Source organism: Triticum urartu, chromosome 3, assembly GCF_003073215.2.
Source record: "Triticum urartu cultivar G1812 chromosome 3, Tu2.1, whole genome shotgun sequence".
In the NCBI taxonomy this organism is placed as follows: Eukaryota; Viridiplantae; Streptophyta; class Magnoliopsida; order Poales; family Poaceae; genus Triticum; species Triticum urartu.
The window spans coordinates 634172481-634198378 of NC_053024.1; the positions used below are offsets into that span (position 1 = coordinate 634172481).

A 25898-nucleotide genomic window follows, 5' to 3' on the forward strand; every position below is an offset into this window, starting at 1 on the left:
GAGGTGGCACTATTTATTTAATGATAATAGGAAGAGTCGAATTAGTGAGTTGTATTATTTTCCAGACACAACTAAACATAATTTATGTAATTGCAATCGATCTACTCAGAGCATATGTTACAAAGAAAACACTAAGTGTTTTGTGTATTTTTTCTACTGCCCAATCAAAAAATATATTGTGACAGGCCATGGCCCAAAGCATGCCGAGCCCAGTTGGTTTACAGTGCCTATCACGAGGACACACGCATGCGGCTCGGCCAACGCGTGCAAGTATGTATGCGGCTCGGTAGCCAGCACGCCCGGCCAGAGCACGCGAAGGCGGCGCCTAGCGAGCACACAAGTCGTAGTTCACGCCGCTTGCCTGCCTGCCAGCACATAACCTGCACGCAGCTCGTCCGCCCGCCCGATCCAACTTTAACCAGCACCACGCACCGCTGTGTGTCGCTCCATCCAACCTTATCTTCTCGGCCAGCACCGCTTATCCTCGTCTCCTACCCAATCCTATGGGCCAGGGGCTGGTGCACCCTATCAGGCTATAGGAGGAGGAGAAGGAAAGGAGGAAAGGGAAAGAAAAGTGTGAATTAGGATTCCCACGTCCTTCCCTCACCCCCCTCCCTTTCCTTCCCCTTCATGCATACATGGAAAGGGGGGCGCAGGGCAAGGCAGGGCGCCTAGGGGCGGCGACCAACCCTAGGGCGCCCCTGGCTGCCTCTCCTCCCCCTCTCACCTATATATATATATGGGGAGGGGTTGCCTAGAAGACACACCAACAATCTGTTAGCCATGTGTGGCGCCCCCCTCCACAGATTACACCCTCGGTCATATTCTCGCGGTGCTAGGCGAAGCCCTGCGTGGATCAGTTCACTATCACTGTCATCACGCCGTCGTGCTGACGGAACTCATCTACTTCCACGACAATCTGTTGGATCAAGAGTTCGAGGGACGTCATCGAGTTGAACGTGTGCAGAACTCAGAGCTGTCGTACGTTCGGTGCTTGATCGGTCGGAATGAGAAGAAGTTTGACTACATCAACCGCGTTGTCAAACACTTCCGCTTTCTGTCTACAAGGGTACGTAGACACACTCTCCCCCTCTCATTGTTGTGCATCTCCTAGATAGATCTTGCGTGAGCATAGGAATTTTTTTGAAATTGCATGCTACGTTCCCAACAAAAAAAACACCATCAGAAACTCTTTGCAGCTTTTGCGGTGATTTCTTACTAGTTTTCCATCAGCCAATTTTCTGCTCTTCTTTGGCTTCGATACTCTTACTTATTGAAAATGCTATGGTAGACCCCCTATATTTGTGGGTTATCACTTGTCTAGTGAGATGAAGGCATCAGTTATGAAAGCATATCTCAAGGATGGAGACTCTACTTGGAAACCAAGGACACTGCAGAATCATACCATAGCTTGCCGATTTCTTCAACATCACATCGAGCCTAAACTACTGCAAGGTCACACATTTTCCAAGAATGAAGAATATCCTTGCTCACTCTCCAGCTAAAAAGACTTTCTTTTGTAAATCTTTCTCTAGTTGCTCTACTCGATGCAATTTCAAAAATAGCTTTTGAAGCCATTTCCTTTCCTTTAGGGAAACTCCTCTCTTTACACTGTTTGGGATGTTGATATTAGTAATGTTGAGCCCTCTTTGAGGGCTTTAGTTTGACAAAAAAAGCAGAGGACGAACACTCAATAATGGCTAGAGATAGTGGGTAACGGTTATGGTTGTTCGGCGAGCTCCGAAACTTAGTTTGATGTCTCAGACGTCGAGCCGAAGTAGAGGTACTACAAGGTGAGGTAGTCACGTAAGCACACCAAAGACTGAGGTGGAACTCAGGTTGGCTCAAGGCATAGCTTTGCAACTAGAGCGGAGCACGGATATCCAATCAGGAGTGTTTTGGGTTTTAAGTGAAAATTTGATCACTAAATTACTAATCTATCCGAAACTACCATCCAAATTTTAGCTATTTTCTCCAGGACATCTAAAAGAACAAAAAAATAACACTATAAGTTTCCAATTATATGATAAAACACTTACTCATTTGGTTTTTGTATTGTAGTGGCAACAAATGTGGGAAGAAGACACATATACATCCAAAGGTTAATAGAAAAAAACAGTGTTTAATGAAACCAATCGCCAGATGTGAAAATAACATGTTGTTGTGCACTAAGTAGTCCCTAAAACAAATGGTAATACTATGAGGTCCGTCGAAGGGGTAATCACGGAGCAACATCTCAAATTTCAGTGTGGCGATGATGACATGCTAATGTGTTGTGGCCTTGCAGCGAGATCTGCTTTTCGATCCTAGACTAGTGGACATGTGTCCATCAAACTGGAACTAGCATATTTAGTGTAGGTTAACCCAGTGAGATAGTATCTGGTCAAAACCAAGTTGCAATAAGAACTTCGTGAAAACCGTGTTTGAAAGTTGTAAAAAATTCTCGCAAAAATACATTAAGTCATTATGTCATAACAACTACAGAGGACCTACGAGAGTTTCACATGCTAGGTTGATGTGGCATGTTTTGATTGGTAATCAGGGGAAGAGAGACCCACCCTGAAATTCGGAGGATGGGGGATATTGATTAGTGAGGGAAGAAGGGTCAGCCTGTTAAACTTATTAAATCTTTCCCTAATCTTTCCCTAATAATAAAGCACGGATTGACTCCGTGGATTCACCGTCACAATATGCTTCTTCCCGTGAATTTACGCTTTCAGTCCATATTTTTTCCAAAATCCAAGGTGGTACTAATTGAAGGTGGATTTATTGTACGTTGGCGTTTTTTTCGTCGCTAGACTGGGCCGAACCATAATAAGTCAACATATGGGCTTTTCTTCGTCGTTAGCCTATGTGAGCCATCGAGGTGTTTCCTAAAATTTGTGCGTGCATTGTTCGTCGAACGGAAGGAGCTATACGAGGTGCATAGGAGGGAAGAGAGAAGGAAATAATATAGAAGGAGGACATCACTATCGAAATTCTTCATGCGATCTCTCCTTTATTTATTTATTTATTACTGCCATTAGATGAAAAATACATCACAACCCACTCCAAAATTAACAAAATTGTCCATTAGATATATCTTTTTTGGAAATTGATCTCTCCTTTAGTAATTAGATTTATTTTGAGAAATTATAAAGTTATTATAGATGAACAATTCCATGAAAAATACATTAGGAAGTCCTCCCCCACTGTCCTACATGCATAATTTCACGTTAAATAAAAAGGCAACTCCTCCTAAAAGTCATTCGTTCAGCCTTTCCTGCTCCACCGAGGCACGGAAGAATCTGTCATGAACTTCCATCAAGGTTTCTTCGATCCCCTCCACTCCAACAATTGATTCGCCTCCGGACTTAGCATGCTCCAATCCATGATGGCTTCAACCCATGATTATTGACACTGCACATGAGGTAGGGCCATTTTATCTTCTCAATGAAAATTTGACCAAATTTTTTTATGTGCGACTTAAAGAGACATACATTTTCACAAATAAAATGTCGAAGGTGAATTACTGCCAACGTCTCTTCCCAAGAATCATGATGGAAAAAGTGACAATTCAAAAGGAATGGATCCAACATTATGTTACTATCAAAATTAGAAATCCTTTTATTTTCATCTATTAAAGAGTAGTACTTCCTCTGTTCATTTTTATAAGACGTCTCAGACAACATACATTGAACTGTTTTGACTTCTGTCTGAAATACCTATGACGTCTTATAAAAGTGAATAGAGGGAGTAGTATTTAAGTTCTTGAAGTACTTGGAAGTCTTGACCAAAAATTAGCATGTATGTACCATTGCTCATAATTCAAATAATATCCGAAAATCCTTTAAATTAGTAATTAAATTCTTGAAGAATATGCTTCGAAGTTGAGAAAATAGGCACCCGACATGAAGTTCTCCCCTTCCTCTCCAACCGCAACCCTTCCACCATATGTTTATCCCACTCAAAAACTCTTCCACGCACAACTCAAATTCAACCCTAGGATAGCGGGGTTCTTGAAGGAGGCATCGTTTGAGGGAATGAGTACAATTCTTCACATCTATGGCCCATGGTCCAGATAATGGCAATCCTAAATGGGCCAACCGCCAAAATGAAGACTGAACTCCGGTTAAATTCTCCGGTCAAAACATCCAAATAAATCAACCCGTAGCAACGCACGGGCCCTTTTGCTATTAATAAAGCACGGATTGAGTCTCCGGGTTCACTGTCGTGCACCTTTTACAAAAAAGCCCCTGGTATTCCCTGGAATTAACCCGCACTCCGTGATGTTCTTCTGCAAAAGACACGATTCGACAATCCCTGTGTCTTCCGCAAGATAACTCGAGACGCCTGGTGTTTGGGTTGCCTCCGCCGCCACGCCCCCATCCCTCCCACACCGCGGTAGGGCAAGCTCCTGTAGGTATGCGCCAAACCAGAGAGAGAGGGATTGAGAGAAAGAGAGATGCAGGGGGGAGAGAGAGAGAGAGAGAGAGAGAGAGAGAGAGAGAGAGAGAGACTGGAGGGAAGGAGAGGACGAGGAGCAGGAGAAGTGAGGCGCATGATAGAGAGAGGACCGAGGGAAGGAGGAAGAGGAGAGATGGTGGGACGGCCGGTGTGGTTGCTCCGGTGACGGAGTCCGGCGGGATCGGCGGCGTTTATCGCCCTTGCCGCGGTCGGGGAAGAGGAACGGAGCCATGGGTGTGGCTAGAACACGGGCGGGCGGGGGGAGCACGGGGATCGTGCGGCAGCAATCGCCCTGGCAATGGTCGGGGTAGAGGAACGGAGCTATGGGTGTGGCTGGAACACGGGGGGACGTCGTGGCATGGGGATGGAGCATGACCGGCCGTAGGTTGGAAGAAGCTGGGAGCGAGGCAGCTCGTAGGCTGGATGGAGAAGAGGATGAGCGGCGCTGGCTGGTGGATAAGGTCAAGGGAGAAGGAGCGATGGTGATGTGTGGAGAAGAGGCACAAACTGGTCAAATGGAGCTCTCGGTGGGGATTGCTACTGCTATTTTTTAATGAACTGTTGCTAGATATGGCTGCTGCTAGATGTCGCTTTGCATACAATTGCGACGCTGCTGTTTGTCTGGACTGCCATGGTTTATTGTTTCTGCTAGAAGATGATGCTCTATTGCCATTGTTGCCAAGTACAACATATAAAGTAAATTTCATGGGCATTGGTGTACGCTTAAGTTTCATTATCATATGAAGTGTGCACATGCTTCAAAAAGTCATTTTTTTCTTCCTGTCAGATAAATTATCTGCAACAGTGATTGAATCTTTGCAAAAAGTAAATATTTTCTCGGGAAGTATTTATGTTCTATCTGAATATGTGATGTCGCACGTAGCACTATAGTCTTCGATGGAGTTTTTATACTGAAAGACGCTTTGTGATTATTTTTTGTGCAGGGATACACTTTGTGAACTCTTTATATTTTCATTTACCTGAAGTTTGTAGCCCTCAAGCTAAAAGTAAATACGTATTCCTCTTTGTCTGAAGAAATTTTTATCATCAATCTTACAGCCTTTTTACTTCTGGCGACGTCCTTTTTCTTGCAGGGATACACTTCGTGAAGTCTTCATATTTTCATTTACCCGAAGTGTGTAGCCCTCAAGCTAAAAGTAAAAACTTATTCCTCTGTCTGAAGAAGTTTTTAATCAGCAATCTTGCAGCTTTTTACCGAGGTCCCTTTGTGAGTTGTAAACTTTAAAATGTCCTTTGTTTGTTTGAAGATATTAACAGTTTCATCTTCCGGCTTTCCAAATTGTAACATTTCTTAGTTAGTGAATTACTTAATTAAATAACTTGTGCATTTTGTATACCCAAGGGTGATGGTTCCTCGCACAAATGTTGCTTAGCTTTGGCTGAACTTGCTCGGAGGGGTTTCTGTTGCCTTGTAACTTTTCTGATGTTTGAAGCCCATGCTCCTGCTATAACCACATCCACATCTCCCTGGACGGTCAGTGTTTTTTTTGCTAACTTTCTTTTCTAAGAATATATAATATACACACTGGATGACCAGCTGCACATCCACATGAGTTGTTCCACCCATAATAATTTATAAATTGCAACATTTGAAATTCAAATATATACTTACTTGAACGATATAGTTGATTGAATTTTGCAGTGCATATTTGGTTAATTTTATATACACGTCAAAAAAATTGTTCCGTTGCAACACACGGGCATATGTGCTAATATCACCTATAAGTCTAGCATTTTTGTATCTCAGGTATATAAGAGCAACTCTAACGCATCCCACTACTAGGGAAAAGGCTAGCAGCAGCGCCGGTGCCCGCGCTACCAATAAGGCGCTACAGCTAACTTTTAGTAGTAGCGCTGCTTGTACCCGCGCTACCACTATTGACTATAGCAGCAGCGCTTTTCAGGAACGCGCTGCTATTACTTAGCTGTAGCGATTTCCCGGTCCAGCGCTACTGTTATATCTTTCACCATTTCCCCATTCCAGCTTCGATAAACTGCAATTTCCAGATACTAGGTACTACTAGATATCAATTTCATAAAGCATTATAGGTACTAGGTAGTACTCCATCGGTTCGAAATTACTCGTCGTGGTTTTAGTTCAAATTTGAACTCAAACCACGACGAGTAATTTGGAACCGAGGGAGTACTAGATAACAATTTCATATATACTCAACATGCATCCTCAAGCAGTACAAGGTGACATCGACGACAATCATCATATTTAGTTCTAGATGATATCGACGACGATCATCATATGTAGTTCTACATGATATCGACGACGATCATCATATGTAGTTCTAGATGAATCATCATATGTAGTTCTAGATGATATAGCCACACACACATATGTAGTTCTAGATAATATCGACGACGATCATCATCCTCAAGCCTGGGCGGTGGGTGTTCCTGATAGTAATTAGGATGGCCTGTCCACCACGAAGATTCTTGCCAACGAGGAATCTCTTCCACCCAGCCGAGTTCAAGTGTGTGCGACCATCTGTGCCCATGCGATAAGTACATGTGGTGACGGAGCCCCTTGCGATAAGGCGTAGTCCAACTGAGCCTTCTTCATCAGGCTCGATACCACAACTCACAGATAGGTTCTTTGGCAATCTCTGAATAAGGAAAACATATCAATTAATAAATAGCCTCACACATACTCTTGCAAAAATATTTCTATTAAGTCTAGATTTCTACACTATCAAAAGACACAGTACTACACATTTGTACTAATTAATCATGAATTCTACTAATAAGTATATATATGGAGTATCTACACTATTAATAGTTCCTTGGATTCTACACTAATAAGCATGTGATCAGACTCTACACTAAAGTATATCATCGACTAGATTCCACAAAGCATATCATTGGATTCTACACTAAGCATATCATCGGATTCACTAAGCATATAATCGGATAATTTGCATTTGTAAGTATAACAATAAAGCATATATATATCATCAAATTGCTACATGCAGTACGTATAACATACCATTTCATGCCGATCGACCATGGTACTTGTCAGGCGGGTCACGAATGGCACCCCGACAAAGTCATCACGTGACGGAATTATGTCCAATAGGTTGCACACCTCCTCCTCGCTCAGCCTCATTCTTTGAGCTATGATGGCTTCATGAAGTGGGTTCTCATCATCTTCATTGAGTGGGTCCTCATTATCTTCATCATCTTCGTCATCTTCATCATCTTCCACCAGGTTGATATAAATGACAACCAGCTTGGGTCTTTCTGCTCTGAAGAAGAATCTAATCAACTCACCACCAGTAAGACGCATGCGAGCGAGGAAACGGGCCCATCCATCTCCTCCAATCTGCGACATATTGCGTCCTTTCTCGACCTCCATAGTGTACGGCTCCCCAGGAGCCTCAAATGTCACAGTGTCTCCTGTCAGCTTGTTGAATTTCAACCTCACATTGCATGGGACGATCTGTGTAAGAAAAGCAAAATGACACAATGCAGTAATGCCAACACTAAAAATAAAATAGTTGTTACATTTCATCTAATTTCTTACCGCCACATGACGAAAACTCGGATGGAAGTAGATGACGAATAGCTTGCCACTTGCAAGGCTGCTGGCGCACCTTGACTTGCACAGTCGACATAGTGGTGCTGGTGGTGGCGCCATTTTCCTAAAGCAATATGAGCAAAGGATTAACGATTCACTTCACAGGAAACAAGTGGCAAATTTAACTAAATTGGCACCTACATTTTGCCAAAAAATAACTTATTACAAAAAAACTAAATCGAGCATACTAAATCAACTAAATCAAAATGTTCTAAATAAACTAGCCTACTAAATCAACTAGCCTACTAAATAAACTAAATCAAAATGTTCTAAATCAACTAAATCAACTAGCCTACTAAATCAACTGAATCATATCAACTAAATCAAAATGTTACATATGAAAGCCTACTAAATCAAAATGTATCAGGGAGGAGGGACAAGGAGGGGCAACTCAAGGAGGGAGAAGATAGTAGAACGGAGGAGGAAGGCGGAGTGAGGAGGGGCCGGCCTGCGGCGAGTGGAGGGAGGACGGATCGAGGAGGAAGGCGGAGCGAGGAGGGGGCGGCCAGTGGCGAGTGGAGGGAGGACGGAGGAGGAGGCCGGTACCGAGTCCAGCGAGGAGGATGAGGCGACAGCGGCGCAGATCGGGGGAGGGGCGACGGGGGAGGACCGGCGGCGCGGGGGGTGAGGAGGAGACTGTGAGTGTGTGTGAGTGTGATCTGTGGATGAGGCTAGTGAGTGGGGGGAGATGGAATGGAATAGCAGTAGCGCGCTATAGGTAAATGCGCTACTGCTAAACTACCTATCAGTAGCGCCTTTCGGCCTGAACGCGCTACTGCTATGTGTCAGTATGTAAAAATAGACATAGACATAAAAAATACGCTGCTGCTACGTTACGCTGAATGCGCTGAATGCTCATTGATTTTTGTAGTTAATTTAGCAGTAGCGATTATTGCCTGAATGCGCTGCTGCTACATTACGTAGCAGTAGCGCTGTTTATTTTAACGCGCTGCTGCTATAACTGGCCTCGCGGCGGCGTCGTGGGAATTTTAGCAGTAGCGCTTCTTGGAGTGCACGCGCTACTGATAAACTTGTTTCAGCAGCGAGTTTTCATGGCCCGCGCTACTGCTACTTAGCAGCAGCGCCTAATTTTAAAGCGCGCTGCTGGTAAGATTCTGTGTATAGGCTTTTCCCTAATAGTGGCCCTTTTGTATATTAGAAGATGATGCTATATATAAGAGCAACTCTAACTCATCCCCTGTAATTTAGAGGAGTAAACGACTCAGTATCCTTTAGAGGAGTACATTTGCTCCTTTTAAAAAGTGTTGTTTCTAACCGATTCTCTGAACTTAAGGGAGTAAAACTTACATTTTGCTCGTATATTTCGTCGAACACTTGTTATGCGCTTTCGTGGTGAGCGACAATGATGGTGACCACGTCGGAGTCATGAGTCCTCGTCTGCCGCCGAACTCATAGCACACATCGCACGTCGCCCGCCTGATTGTGTTGTGCTCACTGCCGCACACTTTGCTCATGCTCCCCTAGTGGACACTGAGCCGCCAGAGTGGTGGGAGTTGCGTAGCAGCCCGGGATACTCAGAGGCGCCATCCGCTCCATCCCATGTCGCGCTTCCTCCGGTGGCCGGACCTTGAATCCGCTGCAACCACCACCTTCAAGGCCAACTTCGAGGCGAGTGATACGTCTCCATCGTATCTATAATTTTTGATTGTTCAATGCCAATATTCTACAACTTTCATATACTTTTGGCAACTTTTATACTATTTTTGGGACTAACATATTGATCCAGTGCCCAGCGCCAGTTCCTATTTGTTGCATGTTTTTTGTTTCGTAGAATATCCATATCAAACAGAGTCCAAACGGGATAAAAACTGACGGAGATTTGTTTTGGAATATATATGATTTTTGGGAAGAAAAATCCACGCGAGACGTGCCCGAGGTGGCCACGAGGCAGGAGGGCGCGCCTGCCCCCCAGGCGCGCCCCTGACCCTCGTGGGCCACCCGTAAGGCGGTTCATGCCCTTCTTTCGCCGCAAGAAAGCTAATTTCCGGATAGAGATCGTGTCAAAATTTCAGCCCAATCGGAGTTACGGATCTCCGGGAATATAGGAAACGGTGAAAGGGAAGAATCTGAGAACGTAGAAACAGGGAGAGACAGAGAGACAGATCCAATCTCGAAGGGGCTCTCGCCCCTCCTGTGCCATGGAGGCCATGGACCAGAGGGGAAACCCTTCTCCCATCTAGGGAGGAGGTCAAGGAAGAAGAAGAAGGAGGGGGGCTCTCTCCCCCTCGCTTCTGGTGGCGCCGGAACGCCGCCGGGGCCATCATCATCACCGCGATCTACACCAACACCTCCGCCATCTTCACCAACATCTCCATCACCTTTCCCCCTCTATCTACAGAGGTACACTCTCCCGCAACCCGCTGTACCCTCTACTTGAACATGGTGGTTTATGCTTCATATTATTATCCAATGATGTGTTGCCATCCTATGATGTCTGAGTAGATTTTCGTTGTCCTATCGGTGGTTGATGAATTGCTATGATTGATATAATTTTCTTGTGGTTATGTTGTTGTCCTTTGGTGCCCATCATATGATTGCGCGCGTGGATCACATCCGAGGGTTAGTTGTATGTTGATAGGACTGTGTATTGGAGGGCAAGAGTGACAGAAGCTTCAACCTAGCATAGAAATTGATGCATACGGGATTGAAGGGGGGCCAATATATCTTAATGCTATGGTTGGGTTTTACCTTAATGAACATTAGTAGTTGCGTATGCTTGCTAATAGTTCCAATCATAAGTTCATAGAATTCCAAGTCAGAGATGACATGCTAGCAGTGGCCTCTCCCACATAATACTTGCTATCGGTCTAGTAAAGTAGTCAATTGCTTAGGGGCAATTTCACAAATCCTACCACCACTTTTCCACACTCACTATATTTACTTTATTGTTTCTTTATCTAAACAGCCCCTACTTTTTATTTATGTACTCTTTATTATCCTGCAAACCTACCCGACAACACCTACAAAGTACTTCTAGTTTCATACTTGTTCTAGGTAAAGCGAACGTCAAGCGTGCGTAGAGTTGTATCGGTGGTCGATAGAACTTGAGGGAATATTTGTTCTTACCTTTAGCTCCTCATTGGGTTCGACACTCTTACTTATCGAAAACTATTGCGATCCCCTATACTTGTGGGTTATCAAGACCTTTTTCTGGCGCCGTTGCCGGGGAGCAATAGCGTGGGGTGAATATTCTCGTGTGTGCTTGTTTGCTTTATCACTAAGTAATTTTTATTTGCTGTTCTTAGTTGTTCTTTATCTTTAGTTATGGATATGGAACACGAAATACCAAAAAAATTAGGTGTACTTTCTGCTCATGGAGATGGGGAACCTCCTAAAACCCTCGATGCTGGTTATGTGAAAAATATTATGTACTACTTTAATAATCCTGAGAAAACCCCATTCAATTATGTAATGGGAGTAAGGTTGGATCAACGTGAATACTTTAGGGATTAGCGCTTGACACAAAAAGGGAAACTATTATGGGATCAAATTCATATATTGAATTAGTATGCTAGGCAACTATGCTTGAGATATGATTATACTTGTTGCTCTAAGGTGAAGGCTCCACACCTTCCCTTTTCATGTGAATTTAATGATAATGAAACCTTAGCTTCTTATGCTAATGGTATATATGATTACTATGATGTGGAACAAATAGAATAATTTGTTATTTTAAGGGTGCTTATGAAATTGAATCTATGTTTAAAGAGTTTGAAGATTTTGATGATGATGTTTATATACCTGAAAATTTAGCTATCCTGAAATATTGTTATGAGAATTATGAATATAATTACGAAATTAATGCGCTTATTAAGAAAGTCTCCGCTGTCCAAGAAGAGACTAATATTTTGCAGGAGTCTATGGAAGAAGAAATTGATGAAACTGTGAGCTCATTGGGTGAAAAAGATGAGGAAGGGAGCGAAGAACAAATGGACGAAGAGCGGATTGATCACCCGTGCTCACCTTCTAATGAGAGTAACTCTTCAACTCATACATCGTTTAATTTCCCTTCATGCTTACCGAAGGATGAATGCTATGATAATTGCTATGATCCCGTCGATTCTTTTGAAATATCCCTTTTTGATGATGCTTGCTATGCTTGTGGCCAAGATGCCAATATGAATTATGCTTATGGAGATGAACTTGCTAGAGTTCCTTATATTAAACATGAAATTGTTGCTATTGCACCCACGCATGATAGTCCTATTATCTTTTTGAATTCTCCTGACTACACTATATCGAAGAAGTTTGCACTTATTGATGGGTTGCCTTTTACCGTTACACATGATGATTTTGATGAATATAATATGCATGTGCTTGTTGCTCCGACTTGCAATTATTATGAGAGAGGAACTATATCTCCACCTCTCTACGTTTCCAATATGACAAAATTGCAAGAAACTGTTTATACTATGCATTGGCCTTTACTATGTGTGCATGAATTGTTCTTTTATGACATGCCGATGCATAGGAAGAGAGTTAGACTTCGTTGTTAAATGATATATGTTACTTTGTGCTCACTACTTAATGCTAAATCATTGTTAATTAAAATTGGCTTTGATATACCTTGAGATCCGAGTGGATTCATTACTTGAGCACTATATGCCTAGCTTAATGGCTTTAAAGAAAGCGCTGCCAGGGAGACAACCCGGAAGTTTTAGAGAGTCATTTATTTCTGTTGAGTGCTTTTATATAGTTTAAAAATAACAAAAATAAAGAGGGGAACCCAAAACTTTTTCAAAAAGAAAAGTGAAAGTGAGAGAGACGAGCATTGTGAAAGTGGGGGACGTCCTTGAACTTTGTTCATGCCCATGGGAACTTTGTGAATCTTAATTACAGAAACTTTTCAATAAAAATAATTATCCCCTTGTACAATTCCACTGTATTATCTTTCCCTAATAATAAAGCACGGATTGACTCCGTGGGTTCACCGTCACAATACGCTTCTTCCCATGAATTTATGCTTTCAGTCCATATTTTTTTCAAAAATCCAAGGTGGTACTAATTGAAGGTGGATTTATTGTACGTTGGCATTTTTTCGTCGCTAGACTGGGCCGAACCATAATAAGTCAACATATGGGCTTTTCTTCGTCGTTAGCCTATGTGAGCCATCGAGGTGTTTCCTAAAAATTTGTGCGTGCATTGTTCGTCGAACGGAAGGAGCTATACGAGGTGCATAGGAGGGAAGAGAGAAGGAAATAATATAGAAGGAGGACATCACTATCGAAATTCTTCATGCGATCTCTCCTTTATTTATTTATTTATTACTGCCATTAGATGAAAAATACATCACAACCCACTCCAAAATTAACAAAATTGTCCATTAGATATATCTTTTTTGGAAATTGATCTCTCCTTTAGTAATTAGATTTATTTTGAGAAATTATAAAGTTATTATAGATGAACAATTCCATGAAAAATACATTAGGAAGTCCTCCCCCACTGTCCTACATGCATAATTTCACGTTAAATAAAAAGGCAACTCCTCCTAAAAGTCATTCGTTCAGCCTTTCCTGCTCCACCGAGGCACAGAAGAATCTGTCATGAACTTCCATCATGGTTTCTTCGATCCCCTCCACTCCAACAATTGATTCGCCTCCGGACTTAGCATGCTCCAATCCATGATGCCTTCAACCCATGATTATTGACGCTGCACATGAGGTAGGGCCATTTTATCTTCTCAATGAAAATTCGACCAAATTTTTTTATGCGCGACTTAAAGAGACATACATTTTCACAAATAAAATGTCGAAGGTGAATTACTGCCAACGTCTCTTCCCAAGAATCATGATGGAAAAAGTGACAATTCAAAAGGAATGGATCCAACATTATGTTACTATCGAAATTAGAAATCCTTTTATTTTCATCTATTAAAGAGTAGTACTTCCTCTGTTCATTTTTATAAGACGTCTCAGACAACATACATTGAACTGTTTGGAATTCTGTCTGAAATACCTATGACGTCTTATAAAAGTGAATAGAGGGAGTAGTATTTAAGTTCTTGAAGTACTTGGAAGTCTTGACCAAAAATTAGCATGTACGTACCATTGCTCATAATTCAAATAATATCTGAAAATCCTTTAAATTAGTAATTAAATTCTTGAAGAATATGCTTCGAAGTTGAGAAAATAGGCACCCGACATGAAGTTCTCCCCTTCCTCTCCAACCGCAGCCCTTCCACCATATGTTTATCCCACTCAAAAACTATTCCACGCACAACTCAAATTCAACCCTAGGGTAGCGGGGTTCTTGAAGGAGGCATCATTTGAGGGAATGAGTACAATTCTTCACATCTATGGCCCATGGTCCAGATAATGGCAATCCTAAATGGGCCAACCGCCAAAATGAAGACTGAACTCTGGTTAAATTCTCCGGCCAAATCATCCAAATAAATCAACCCGTAGCAATGCATGGGCCCTTTTGCTAGTAAAAATAATGTGCCAAGGTTTGCCTTTAGGATGTTTACATTTGCTTGATGGTTTGTACGGTGCAGGACAGAAACTTTGGCTGTAGTGCACGATTTTACATTTTTAGCTGGAACGTCAAATGGTTCTGATTCTCTTTGCACTGTCTTCCTACAATTTTTTTTTATTTTTCCTAATTTTGGTAGAATTTTTCAAGTATCATAAGTATGGTGAATGTTCAGATTATTACAGACTATTCTGTTTTAGACAGATTCTGTTTTTGATGCATAGTTTGCTTGTTTTGATGAAACTATCGAGTCATATCAGTGGATTAAGCCATGAAAAAGTTATATTACAGTAGACACAATTCAAAAACAAAATATGAATTGGTTTGCAACAGTACTTAGAGTAGTGATTTGCTTCATTATACTAACGGATCTTACGAGTTTTCTGTTGAAGTTTTGTGTGGATGACGTGTTCGATGATCGAGAAGGTCTTGATGTGAGAAGAATGAAGAGAGGCAAGAGCTCAAGCTTGGGGATGCCCAAGGCACCCCAAGTAAATATTCAAGGAGACTCAAGCGTCTAAGCTTGGGGATGCCCCGGAACGCATCCCCTCTTTCTTCCATAAGTATCGGTATGTTTTTGGATTCGTTTCGTTCATGCGATATGTGCAATCTTGGAGCGTCTTTTTCATTTAGTTTTCATTTTTCTTTTATGCACCATGATGGTATGAGATAGTCCTTGGTTTATTTATAGAATGTTCTTTGCACTTCACTTATATCTTTTGAGTATGGCTTTATAGAATGCTTCATGTGCTTCACTTATATCATTTGAAGTTTGGATTGCCTGTTTCTCTTTACATAGACAACCGCCATTTGTAGAATGCTCTTTTGCTTCACTTATATTTGTTAGAGCATGGGCATATCTTTTGTAGAAAGAATTAAACTCTCTTTCTTCACTTATATCTATTTAGAGAGATGACAGGAACTGGTCATTCACATGGTTAGTCATAAAATCCTACATAAAACTTGTAGATCACTGAATATGATATGTTTGATTCCTTGCAATAGTTTTGCGATATAAAGATGGTGATATTAGAGTCATGCTAGTGGGTAGTTGTGGATTGTAGAAATACTTGTGTTGAGGTTTGTGATTCCCGTAGCATGCACGTATGGTGAACCGTTATGTAACGAAGTCGGAGCATGATTTATTTATTGATTGTCTTCCTTATGAGTGGCGGTCGGGGACGAGCGATGGTCTTTTCCTACCAATCTATCCCCCTAGGAGCATGCGCGTAGTACTTTGTTTCGATGACTAATAGATTTTTGCAATAAGTATGTGAGTTCTTTATGACTAATGTTGAGTCCATGGATTATACACACTCTCACCCTTCCACCATTGCTAGCCTCTCTAGTATCGCGCAACTTTCGCCGATACCATAAACCCACCATATACCTTCCTCAAAACAGCCACCATACCTACCTATTATGGCATTTCCATAGCCATTCTGAGATATATTGCCATGCAACTTCCATCATCATCGTATACATGACTTGAGCATTCATTGTCATATTGCTTTGCATGATTGTGAGATAGCTAGCATGATGTTTTCATGGCTTGTCCCTTTTTTGATGTCATTGCTACGCTAGATCATTGCACATCCCGGTACACCGCCGGAGGCATTCATATAGAGTCATATCTTTGTTCTAGTATCGAGTTGTAAGTAAATAAAAGTGTGATGATCATCATTATTAGAGCATTGCCCCAGTGAGGAAAGGATGATGGAGACTATGATTCCCCCACAAGTCGGGATGAGACTCCGGACTTTAAAAATAAATAAAAGAGGCCAAAGAAGCCCAAATAAAAAAAGAGGCCAAAGAAGCCCACAAAAAAAGGGAAAAAATGAGAGAAAATGTCGGAGTAATGAGCCATGGGTAGGCTAACCCGAGCCCCAGAACCTTTCAAGACATCGGGGCAGGCTGCGCCCCTCAAGACCCCAGGACGAAGAGCCGCCTTCTGAGAAGTCGACGGCAAGGCGACCGACTGCCCACTCACGGCCGAGTCCCGGGGACGACTTCAGGATAAGCCGACTCCTGACTGGCGACTTCCAGAGAAGCCGGCCATGGGGAGTCGGCCCACGACTCCAGCAGAACCCCATGTCCTCATCAAGAGGGATAGGACAGGGGAGTGGCTACAGTGAAGACTGCTCCCACCCCTTTCCAAAGGCAAGCATGGTCACAGCACGCCGTACCCGCGGAGATCTCCGTGCGGCGTGGCACTATCGCCATGCTGGCCCTGACATCAGCACCGGTGGACCGAATCCTGCGCCCACGACGGCTTGTCTGTACGACCTTTGGGCGGCGGGTCCCACCGGCCAGCAGGATCCCAGAAGACGGCGAGTGCGCCACAAGTCGGACCCGTCGGGAGTCGGCCCCCGAGAGTCGGCCGACTCCTCCCCCGGGGCCCACGCGCCATTAACCAGATGTGATGGAGAGTGGCAATAGTGATCGCCCGCCAGGCGGCGGGGCTGTTGCCACGACTCCATGACGAAGCCCGCGTCATTAGAAGCACGGCTACAGTAATCAGCAGCCGACAAGACCCGCCCACGGTGGACGCGGCCTGTCGGCTCCGTACCTAGCCAGTCGGCGGGGCCCACCAGTCGGTGGGCCCCAGCAGTCGGCGGAGAAGACAGAGGCTGGAGGCACTGACGGCTGGGCCCGCGCCCAGCCGGATTACCATTGTACCCCTGGGGGTAGGCCTATATAAACCCCCCAGGGCACCCATGCAAAGGGTTGGAACCCATTAGCTCTAGACCAGATCATATAGGAGCGAGAGAGCTAGCCTTGACCTCTCCTACTTCCAGGAAACAGCTCAAGGAGCAATCGTGTAAACACTTTGCCATAGTGAACATGCGGAGACCCCGTAGAGCAGCAGTAGGGGTATTATCTCCCCGGAGAGCCCTGAAGCTGGGTAAGATTCGCCGACGTGCATGTCTACGCCTCATCCCGTTTCCAGGCACCGGCGACGTTCTACTCGCCCCCACCATGATAAGCCATCCTTTGGCATATGTCGCACCCAACCCCCGACATTTAGCGCCCACCATGGGGCCTGGTGCACCGCCATCCGGAGACCTGTTCTGGACGGGAACCCTTTTCCTTCCTGGCGAGCGCAGCCAGCCAGGCACGCCAGACGGAGTTTGCGTTGACGCGCTGCACGGTGTTGAGATCGCCTGCGCAGCCAACCGCCTCGCCGAACTTGTCGGCGAGGTTCGCATCTCCGACGAACCTGCATCCGACATTGGCACGGGCGGCTCCGAGAGCCTCCTCGCGGGCCTCCTCGATCAACTCCACATCGCCGGCGAGTCTGTCGTGGACTTGGAGTCTGTAGGCTCCACCGACCCGATGCTGGTCGACTCCGACACCGCGTCACTCGACGCATTCCCCACTAATCTGGTGGTCTACGACGAACCTCTCCCTCACGCGGAGAGCGACGGAAGCACCGTCACCGAGGTGCTCGTCATCAGTCATGACGAGCTCCCCGGCGAAGGAGCGCATGATCCGCTTGGCGCGGCGCTACAAGACCTGACTGCGCCCATTCCGGAAGACGCTGACGCGGAGACGGTGGAGGTGCGCCGCCTTCAGCTCGTCGAAGGCGCGAAGAAGCTGGCTAGCATGAGACGCTTGTCAGAAGCCTACCAGCGAGAGATGGATCGCGCTGTTGGCGGCTCACCGGCCCCAGCGGGGCCCAGCCGCCTTGGCGCGGTCCAGCAGCGCGGCGTAGCCATCGCCGACCTGTTCGGGGCAAGCCGCCCTGTGTACGCTACGCCAGCGGAGAACATCCGAGCCGCCCAGGCGGCGGCGGACGAACTGGACAATTTCGAGGGCGAAGAGCGCCGCCTGATGATGGAGCGAGTCCAGCGGCTCCTCGACGCGGCTGCCACGTAGAACGAGGCCGGCTGCCGCACGGAGGCGCCGCAGCGGCAAAACGATGACCTTCGCCGAGACCAAGGCGCGACGTCTCGGACGCCGACCGGCGGCGCCCGAGGAAGAAGAGACAAGGATCCGACTGTCAGCCATAGTCGGACTCACATTACCATAGAGCACGACCGAGACGGCCGCCCGAGAGCAGTGGAATGACAGGACGACTGTCCGCCTCGCCCTCCGCGCAAGGAGAGGCGAGTCTCCCTGCCGCCTGTTGACCATCTGACTCTCGGCGACTGCCTTGGCCACCGAGAGGGAGTCGGAGAAAATGACGCCCGCCACCGGATCGACCGGCTTCACCGATCCCTGGCGCTGGAAGAAGAAGACGAGTTGGGTCTGCCTTGTTTCGGGCCCCGCATTCGAGAAGAGCCCTTTCCCAAAGGGTTCACGCTCCCACGAGACACGCCCAAGTATACCAGCTCCGTGAAGCCAGAAGACTGGCTGGTCGACTACTCCACGGCTGTCAGCATAGCAAACGGCAACAAGCGTGTCGCCGTAAAGTACGTTCCGCTCATGCTCCAGGGCACGGCCTGGACATGGCTGAATAGCCTGAAGCCCCGGAACATCAATAGCTGGGTCGACTTCACCGAGGCATTCGTCCGCAACTTCACCAGCACGTACAAGCGCCCTCCCAAGCCTCGTCAGCTTTCCTTGTGCGTGCAAGGTCCCGACGAGTCGACTCGCGACTACCTCACGCGTTGGGCTGAGCTTCGGAACTCCTGCGAGGGCGTGCACGAGGTGCACGCTATCGAGTACTTCACAGCCGGGTGCAGAGAAGGCACCCTCCTCAAGCACAAGCTCCTCTGCGACGAGCCAGAAACCCTCGATGAGCTGCTGATCATAGCAGACAAGTACGCCACGGCCGACTCCTCCATGAAGGCGGAGATTCAAGTCAGCGCAACTGGCAAAGTGGCCCCTCAGGCTCCAAGAACTCCGGCGGGAGACGCCAGTCGGCGACAACAGCAGAGCAACCACAAGCGCAAGGCCCCGCAGCCGGCTTCCAGCAGCCGGCAGGTCGCGACAGTTGAAGCCCAGCAGCCGGATGGGCTGCCTCTGCCCAAGCGACAGAAAGGCGGCAAGACCAACTGGTTTCCGGCCTTCTCCTACGAGCAGACTCTGGATGGACCTTGCAAGTTCCATAGCGGCTTGAAGCCATCGAATCACACCACCCGGAAATGCCACTGGCTCACCAGGATCGCCAAGGGAGACGGCCTCCTACCTCCCCCGCCTGCTGTTCAGCCGCCGCCGCCTCCGCCCCAGCAGCCGGCTATCAGGTCAGTCGGTGCAGTACAAGACGAATACCCCAAAGAACATGGAGCCTACGTGGTATTTACCGGTATGGCTGATGATCGACGTAGCAGGCGGCTGCAGCGACAAGAGGTGAATGCAGTAGCATCAGAGACACCAGAGTTCATGCACTGGTGCGAGAAGCCTATCAGCTGGAGCAGAGCTGATCAACCAGAGGTGATACCGAGTCCAGGCTCCTATGTCTTGGTCTTAGATGCCACCTTTGCCACGGATAAACGAGCTGCTCGTTTCTCGCGAGTTCTGATAGACGGAGGCAGCAGCATCAACATCCTGTACAAGGACACCATGGAGAAGTTAGGAATCAAGCAAAGACAGCTTCAGAACAGCCAGACTGTGTTCCACGACATTGTTCCTGGGCTTTCCTGATCACCAATCGGCAAGATCCTAATGGACGTCCTCTTTGGAGACAAAGATCACTTCCGCCGAGAGTCAGTTTGGTTTGAGGTGGTGGACCTTGAGAGCCCATACCATGCACTACTCGGCCGACCCGCCTTGGCCAAGTTCATGGCGGTCCCCCACTATGCCTACCTCAAAATGAAGATGCCCAGTTCCAGGGGAATTCTGACCGTAGCCGGCGACTACCGGAAGTCGTCTGCCTGTGTGATTGAGAGCAGTCGGCTAGTCGAGTCCCTAGTGATCGCAGCCGAGAAGCGGCTCCTTGAGCGGGTTGTGGCGATGGCCGGCAAGCAGCCAGAGGTCTCGCCAAGCCCAAAGGAATCGGAGGCTGAGGGTTCGTTCAAGCCGGCCAAGGAGACAAAGAAGATACCCTTGGATCCAGAGCACCCAGAGAAGTATGCTGTCGTAGGCGCAAACCTCGACAGCAAATAGGAAGGCGAGCTCGTCGATTTCCTCTGTGAGAATCGGGACATCTTTGCATGGTCCCCCAAAGACATGCCAGGTGTATCGACGGAATTCGCCGAGCACAAGCTACATGTCCGATCTGATGCAAAGCCGGTCAGGCAGCCCATGTGCCGCCTATCAGAAGAGAAGAGAAGAGTTGTCAGAGAAGAAATAGCCCGACTCCTAGCAGCCGGCTACATTATGTAAGTATTCTTTCCAGAGTGGCTAGCAAATCCGGTCCTGGTACTGAAGAAGAACAAGCAGTGGCGAATGTGTATTGACTACATGAGCCTCAACAAAGCCTGCCCCAAGGACCCGTTTGCTCTACCAAGAATTGATCAGGTGATAGACTCCACCGCCGGATGCGAGCTGTTGAGTTTTTTGGATGCATATTCAGGATATCACCAGATCAAGCTGAACCCGGCTGACAGACTGAAGACCGCCTTCATCACGCCATTTGGAGCCTTCTGCTACCTCACCATGACGTTCGGCTTGAGGAATGCCGGCGCCACCTTTCAGCGTTGTATGCAGAAGTGCCTCCTCAAGCAACTCGGCAGGAACGCCCACGTCTACGTGGACGATGTGGTGGTGAAGACGGAAAAGCGTGGAACTCTGCTAGAATACCTCAAGGAGACCTTTGAGAACCTGCGCCGATTCCAGATCAAGCTCAATCCCGAGAAGTGCGTCTTCGGAGTACCAGCCGGCCAGCTCCTTGGCTTCCTGGTCTCTGAACGCGGCATAGAATGCAACCATGTAAAGATCAAGGCCATTGAGAGGATGGAGGTACCCAGCCGACTACTGGACGTACAAAAGTTCACCGGCTGCTTGGCGTCCATCAGCCGGTTCATCAGTCGGCTGGGCGAGAAAGCTCTCCCCTTATACCAACTCATGAAGAAGACCACTTTCTTCGAATGGAACCACAAGGCGGACAAAGCTTTTCTCCAGCTGAAGAAGGTGCTGACTACTCCACCCGTTCTGGTGGCTCCGACTCCTAAGGAACCTATGCTCCTGTACATCGCCGCCACTAGCCTGGTAGTCAGCACGGTCATTGTAGTGGAACGCAAAGAGGAAGGCAAGGTGCTACCTGTCCAAAGACCGGTATATTACCTGAGCGAAGTACTGTCAGCCTCCAAGCAGAACTACCCTCACTACCAGAAGATGTGCTATGGCGTGCACTTTACCGCCAAGAAATTGAAGCCTTACTTTCAAGAGCATCCAATCACTGTGGTCTGCATGGCCCCACTTGCCGAGATCATTGGAAGCTGAGATGCCTCTGGCCGAGTGGCCAAATGGGCCATAGAGCTGGCTCCCTACACCATCTACTACCAGCCCCGCACCGCCATCAAGTCGCAAGCACTGGCCGACTTCCTCGTCGACTGGGCCAAGACTCAGTACCTACCTCCAGCGCCCGACTCCACCCATTGTCGGATGCATTTCGACGGCTCCAAGATGCGCACCGGCTTGGGAGCCGGCGTTGTCCTCACTTATCCTAAAGGCGACAAGCTCAAATACGCACTGCAAATCCATTTTGCCACCTCCAACAATGTCGCCGAGTACGAGGCACTCATTAACGGGCTTCGGCTTGCCAAAGAACTCGGCATTCGCTGGATCCTGTGTTATGGCGACTCGGACTTAGTGGTCCAGCAGTCGTCTGGCGACTCGGACGCCAAGGATGCGAACATGGCGAGCTACCGTTTCCTCCTGCAGCAACTCAGTGGGTATTTCGAGGGGTGCAAATTCCTCCATATGCCAAGAAACGACAACGACCAAGCAGACGCCTTGGCACGAATCGGCTCTACACGCCAAGCAATATCATCAGGCGTCGCCCTTCAATGCCTCCTCAAGCCGTCTGTCAAGCCTTCACCAGAATCAGACTCCATCTTCATGCCGGCTCCTCCCAAAGAAGTCGGATCCAACTCCAGAGCCCAGGAAGACGGTACGGGGATTTTGGCAGATGGCCCCAAAGCCGCCACAGTCGATGCCGGCCCAGGGACTGCAGTACCCGGCCCGGGGACTGCGGCGGTGGACTTGAAGACTCCAGAACTCGGCTCAAGAGCCGCGCCAGTCGGCCTGGGGACTTCATTAACCCAGCAAGCGGCTGTTGACTCCAACCCGCCGCCCCCAGCCCAGCCGCCCTCGTCCAAGTCGCAGTTCTGGCAGTCGAAGAAATAGCAGCACCCTCATGGGCCCAGCCCATCCTCAAATTCCTGGTGAGCAAAGAGCTGCCGACTGATGAGACCTCAGCTCGGCAAGTACAACGCCGAGCGGCAGCCTACACCATAGTCAACAGAGACTGGTCAGGCGCAGCATCACTGGTGTCTACCAGCGCTGCGTAGAGCCAGAGCAAGGCCAAGCAATTCTCAAAGACATCCATCAAGGCAAGTGCGGCCACCATGCGGTTTCAAGAGCACTCGTCGCCAAAAGCCTTTCGACACGGTTTCTTCTGGCCGACTGCCTTAGAAGTGGCTAAGGAATTGGTCCAAAAATGCAAAGGGTGCCAGAAGTTCAGCTCCAAGCCGCACCAGCCGGCTTCTGCACTCAAGACCATTCCCATTGCCTGGCCTTTCGCAGTTTGGGGTCTAGACATGGTGGGACCATTCAAGACGGCACGAGGTGGCTTAACTCACTTACTTGTCGCAGTGGACAAGTTCACCAAGTGGATAGAAGCGAAGCCAATCAAGAAACTGAACGGTCCGACTGCCGTGACTTTCATCTCTGATATCACAATTCGGTACGGCATACCACACAACATCATCACCGACAACGGCACAAATTTTGCCAAGGCGCCTTGGCTCGTTTTTGCGCAACACAGGGCATCTGACTGGACCTAGCGTCCGTCGCCCATCCACAGTCAAACGGCCAGGTGGAGCGAGCAAACGGCCTCATCCTGTCCGGCATCAAGCCCCGGCTGGTCGAGCCTCTGGAGCGCTCGCCTGGCTGCTGGCTCGATGAGTTGCTAGCCGTCCTCTGGAGTCTGCGCACGACTCCAAACAAGTCAGCCGGCTTCACGCCTTTCTTCCTCCTCTACGGTGCCGAAGCCGTCATCCCAACGGACATAGAGTTTGACTCCCCGTGAGTCACCATGTACACCGAGGAGGAAGCAGAAGAAGCACGTTAAGACGGCGTCGATCTGCTGGAAGAGGGCCGGCTGTTGGCACTCAGCCGGTCCAGCATCTACCAGCAGAGCCTGCGCCGATACCACAACAGGAAGGTCAAGCCAAGATCTTTCCAAGAAGGCGACCTTGTGCTCCGGCTGATCCAGTGAACAGCCGGCCAACACAAGCTGTCGGCACCTTGGGAAGGCCCTTTCATCATCAGCAAAGTGCTGGGCAACGACTCCTACTACCTGATTGACGCTCAGAAGCCCCGAGCACGCAAGAGGGACGACTCCGGCAAAGAGACAGAGCGTCCATGGAATGCAAATCTCCTCCGAAGATTTTACAGTTGATGCAGTATGTACCACGCTACCTTTTGTATTAAAGTACCAAGACTTCGGGCCCCCGACAGATTGCCGCAGTTGATGCAGATTGCCGCTGGGCACCGGACTCGACAGGTCGGCCCGGAGACTTGCCGCCTTGCACTATGAAATGCTTCCTGCAGCCGGACAAGTAGTGTGTGACGTCTAAGCCGTCTCCTGTCAGAAGCTGCAGCTCGCAGAGCGACTGTACGGTGGGCAGGAGTAAGGTAGAATGGGCGCTCACATGAAAAATGGCTAAGGACTCAAAGCATAAAGCATAGCTTAAGCCGGCTTCCAGCCTTCCTTTTTCTTTCCACAAACCGACTATTAACCAGTCGGCTCACCGCCTTCTATCCAACTTGCTAAAAAACTCTAAAATGGCTAAGTACTTGCCTTCCCAAAGTAGCCAAACATTTGATCCAACGGCAGTCCGCAGAGTGGCTGACCGACTGGCAAGACAGGCAACTAAGGGAAAGCGACAAAGGAGCAAGCCAAAAGAGCAATGAGCAAGAGAAGATAGAATTCAGATAAATATTTACATAGCATAGGCCCTTGGCCGAATCTTCGAGCAGAAGTTCAAAATACACCCCACGGGTGGAATTGTGCGAATTAACAAGTTCTTCAGAGACTACTAAAGCAGATAAAATAAAGATAAGGCGGCAGCCTAAGATGCGCCAGACGGATTCGGAGGGTCGGAGGAGGCAGCAGCGTCAGGCGTTGGGGCGGCCGGCCGGGCAGTCTCGGCTTGATCGCCTCCGGCGGCAGTCGGCTCGGTCGCACGCGGCTCGTTGCTGGAGGCGCGGTCGAGCTGAGGCTGGCCGTCTGCCCCATCTTCTGGTGCCTCCGTCTCACCTCCGTCCTCCGCCTCGCCTTCCTCCTCGACGCTGGAGCTGATCACCTCCGCCGAGTCCTCGCCGTAGTCTGGGTTCATCCCAAACCACTCCGGCAGTACCTCCTCGCCGTCTTCAGACCGCTCGGGGACGAAGATGCTGGTGTCTGTGTACTCAGTGATCACCGCGGCACGCTTGACGAGGGCGTCTTCCGCGGCTGCCAGCTCCGGCTGGGCCTCTGACCGGAGTGTGGCCAGCCGGTCTAGATCCAGCCCCGGATAGCACGCCTTGACGAACTCCAAGGCCCGGCGCGCTCCAGCTCAGGCCGAGGAACCCTTCCAGGCCTCAAGACGGCCAGCCGCGACCTCTAGCCAGTCGGCAGTCAGGCTGGGGTGCGCGGAGCCTGCATGTCCGGCCACAGGCCGGCAATCGCCTGGGCACTGACACGTTGAAGCCGGCGCAGCATCAGGTGAGTCGACCGAAGGCGAGCCTCGATGCTCAGGATATGCTCATCAAGGCTTCGGGGGGCGTCGGCGGCGATCTCTGCGCCTTCCGCCCTCCGACCTTCACGGTCAGCCTCGATGGCTTGGATGGCGGCCTGCGAGTGCCCAGGGAAGAAATCTGCCAAGACAGAAGAAACGAAGAAACAAGTCAAAAACCAGGAGTCGGCACGATTTGTAATCGGCAGCTCGAAGAAAGAAAGTAAAGAAACTCACCATCAACGATGTCTTCAATCTCATGGAAGCCGGAGGCTAGCATTGCCTCTTTGTCAGTCTAGGAGGAGCGCTCGCTCGCGAACTCGGCCAGGAGGGCGGTTTCCGCCTCTTCCGCCTCCTTCCGCGTCTTCGCAAGCAGCTCCCTCTACTCTGCCAATTGAGTGGCCAGCAGATCACGCTCTGTGGCGAACTTGCTGCACTCCTCCCCCTTGGCGCGCAACACGGAGTTGGCGTCACTCAGCTGCTGTTGAAGAACAGCGTTGGCTTCTGAAGAGAAGGAAGAAAGA

At 48.1% G+C, this 25898-nt stretch overlaps 1 long non-coding RNA gene across 2 annotated transcripts; it reads left to right on the forward strand.

Annotated features, from left to right (window-relative positions):
- The first annotated feature begins 991 nt into the window (after positions 1-991).
- LOC125545508 lies at positions 992-5732 on the forward strand. Of its 2 annotated transcripts, XR_007300059.1 has the most exons (3): positions 992-1069; positions 5391-5453; positions 5541-5732. It is a non-coding gene; the product is annotated as an uncharacterized LOC125545508 (long non-coding RNA). The 2 variants fall into 2 exon arrangements; XR_007300058.1 differs by lacking the exon at positions 5391-5453 and having other exon boundaries at positions 1012-1069.
- Positions 5733-25898: the final 20166 nt, after the last annotated feature.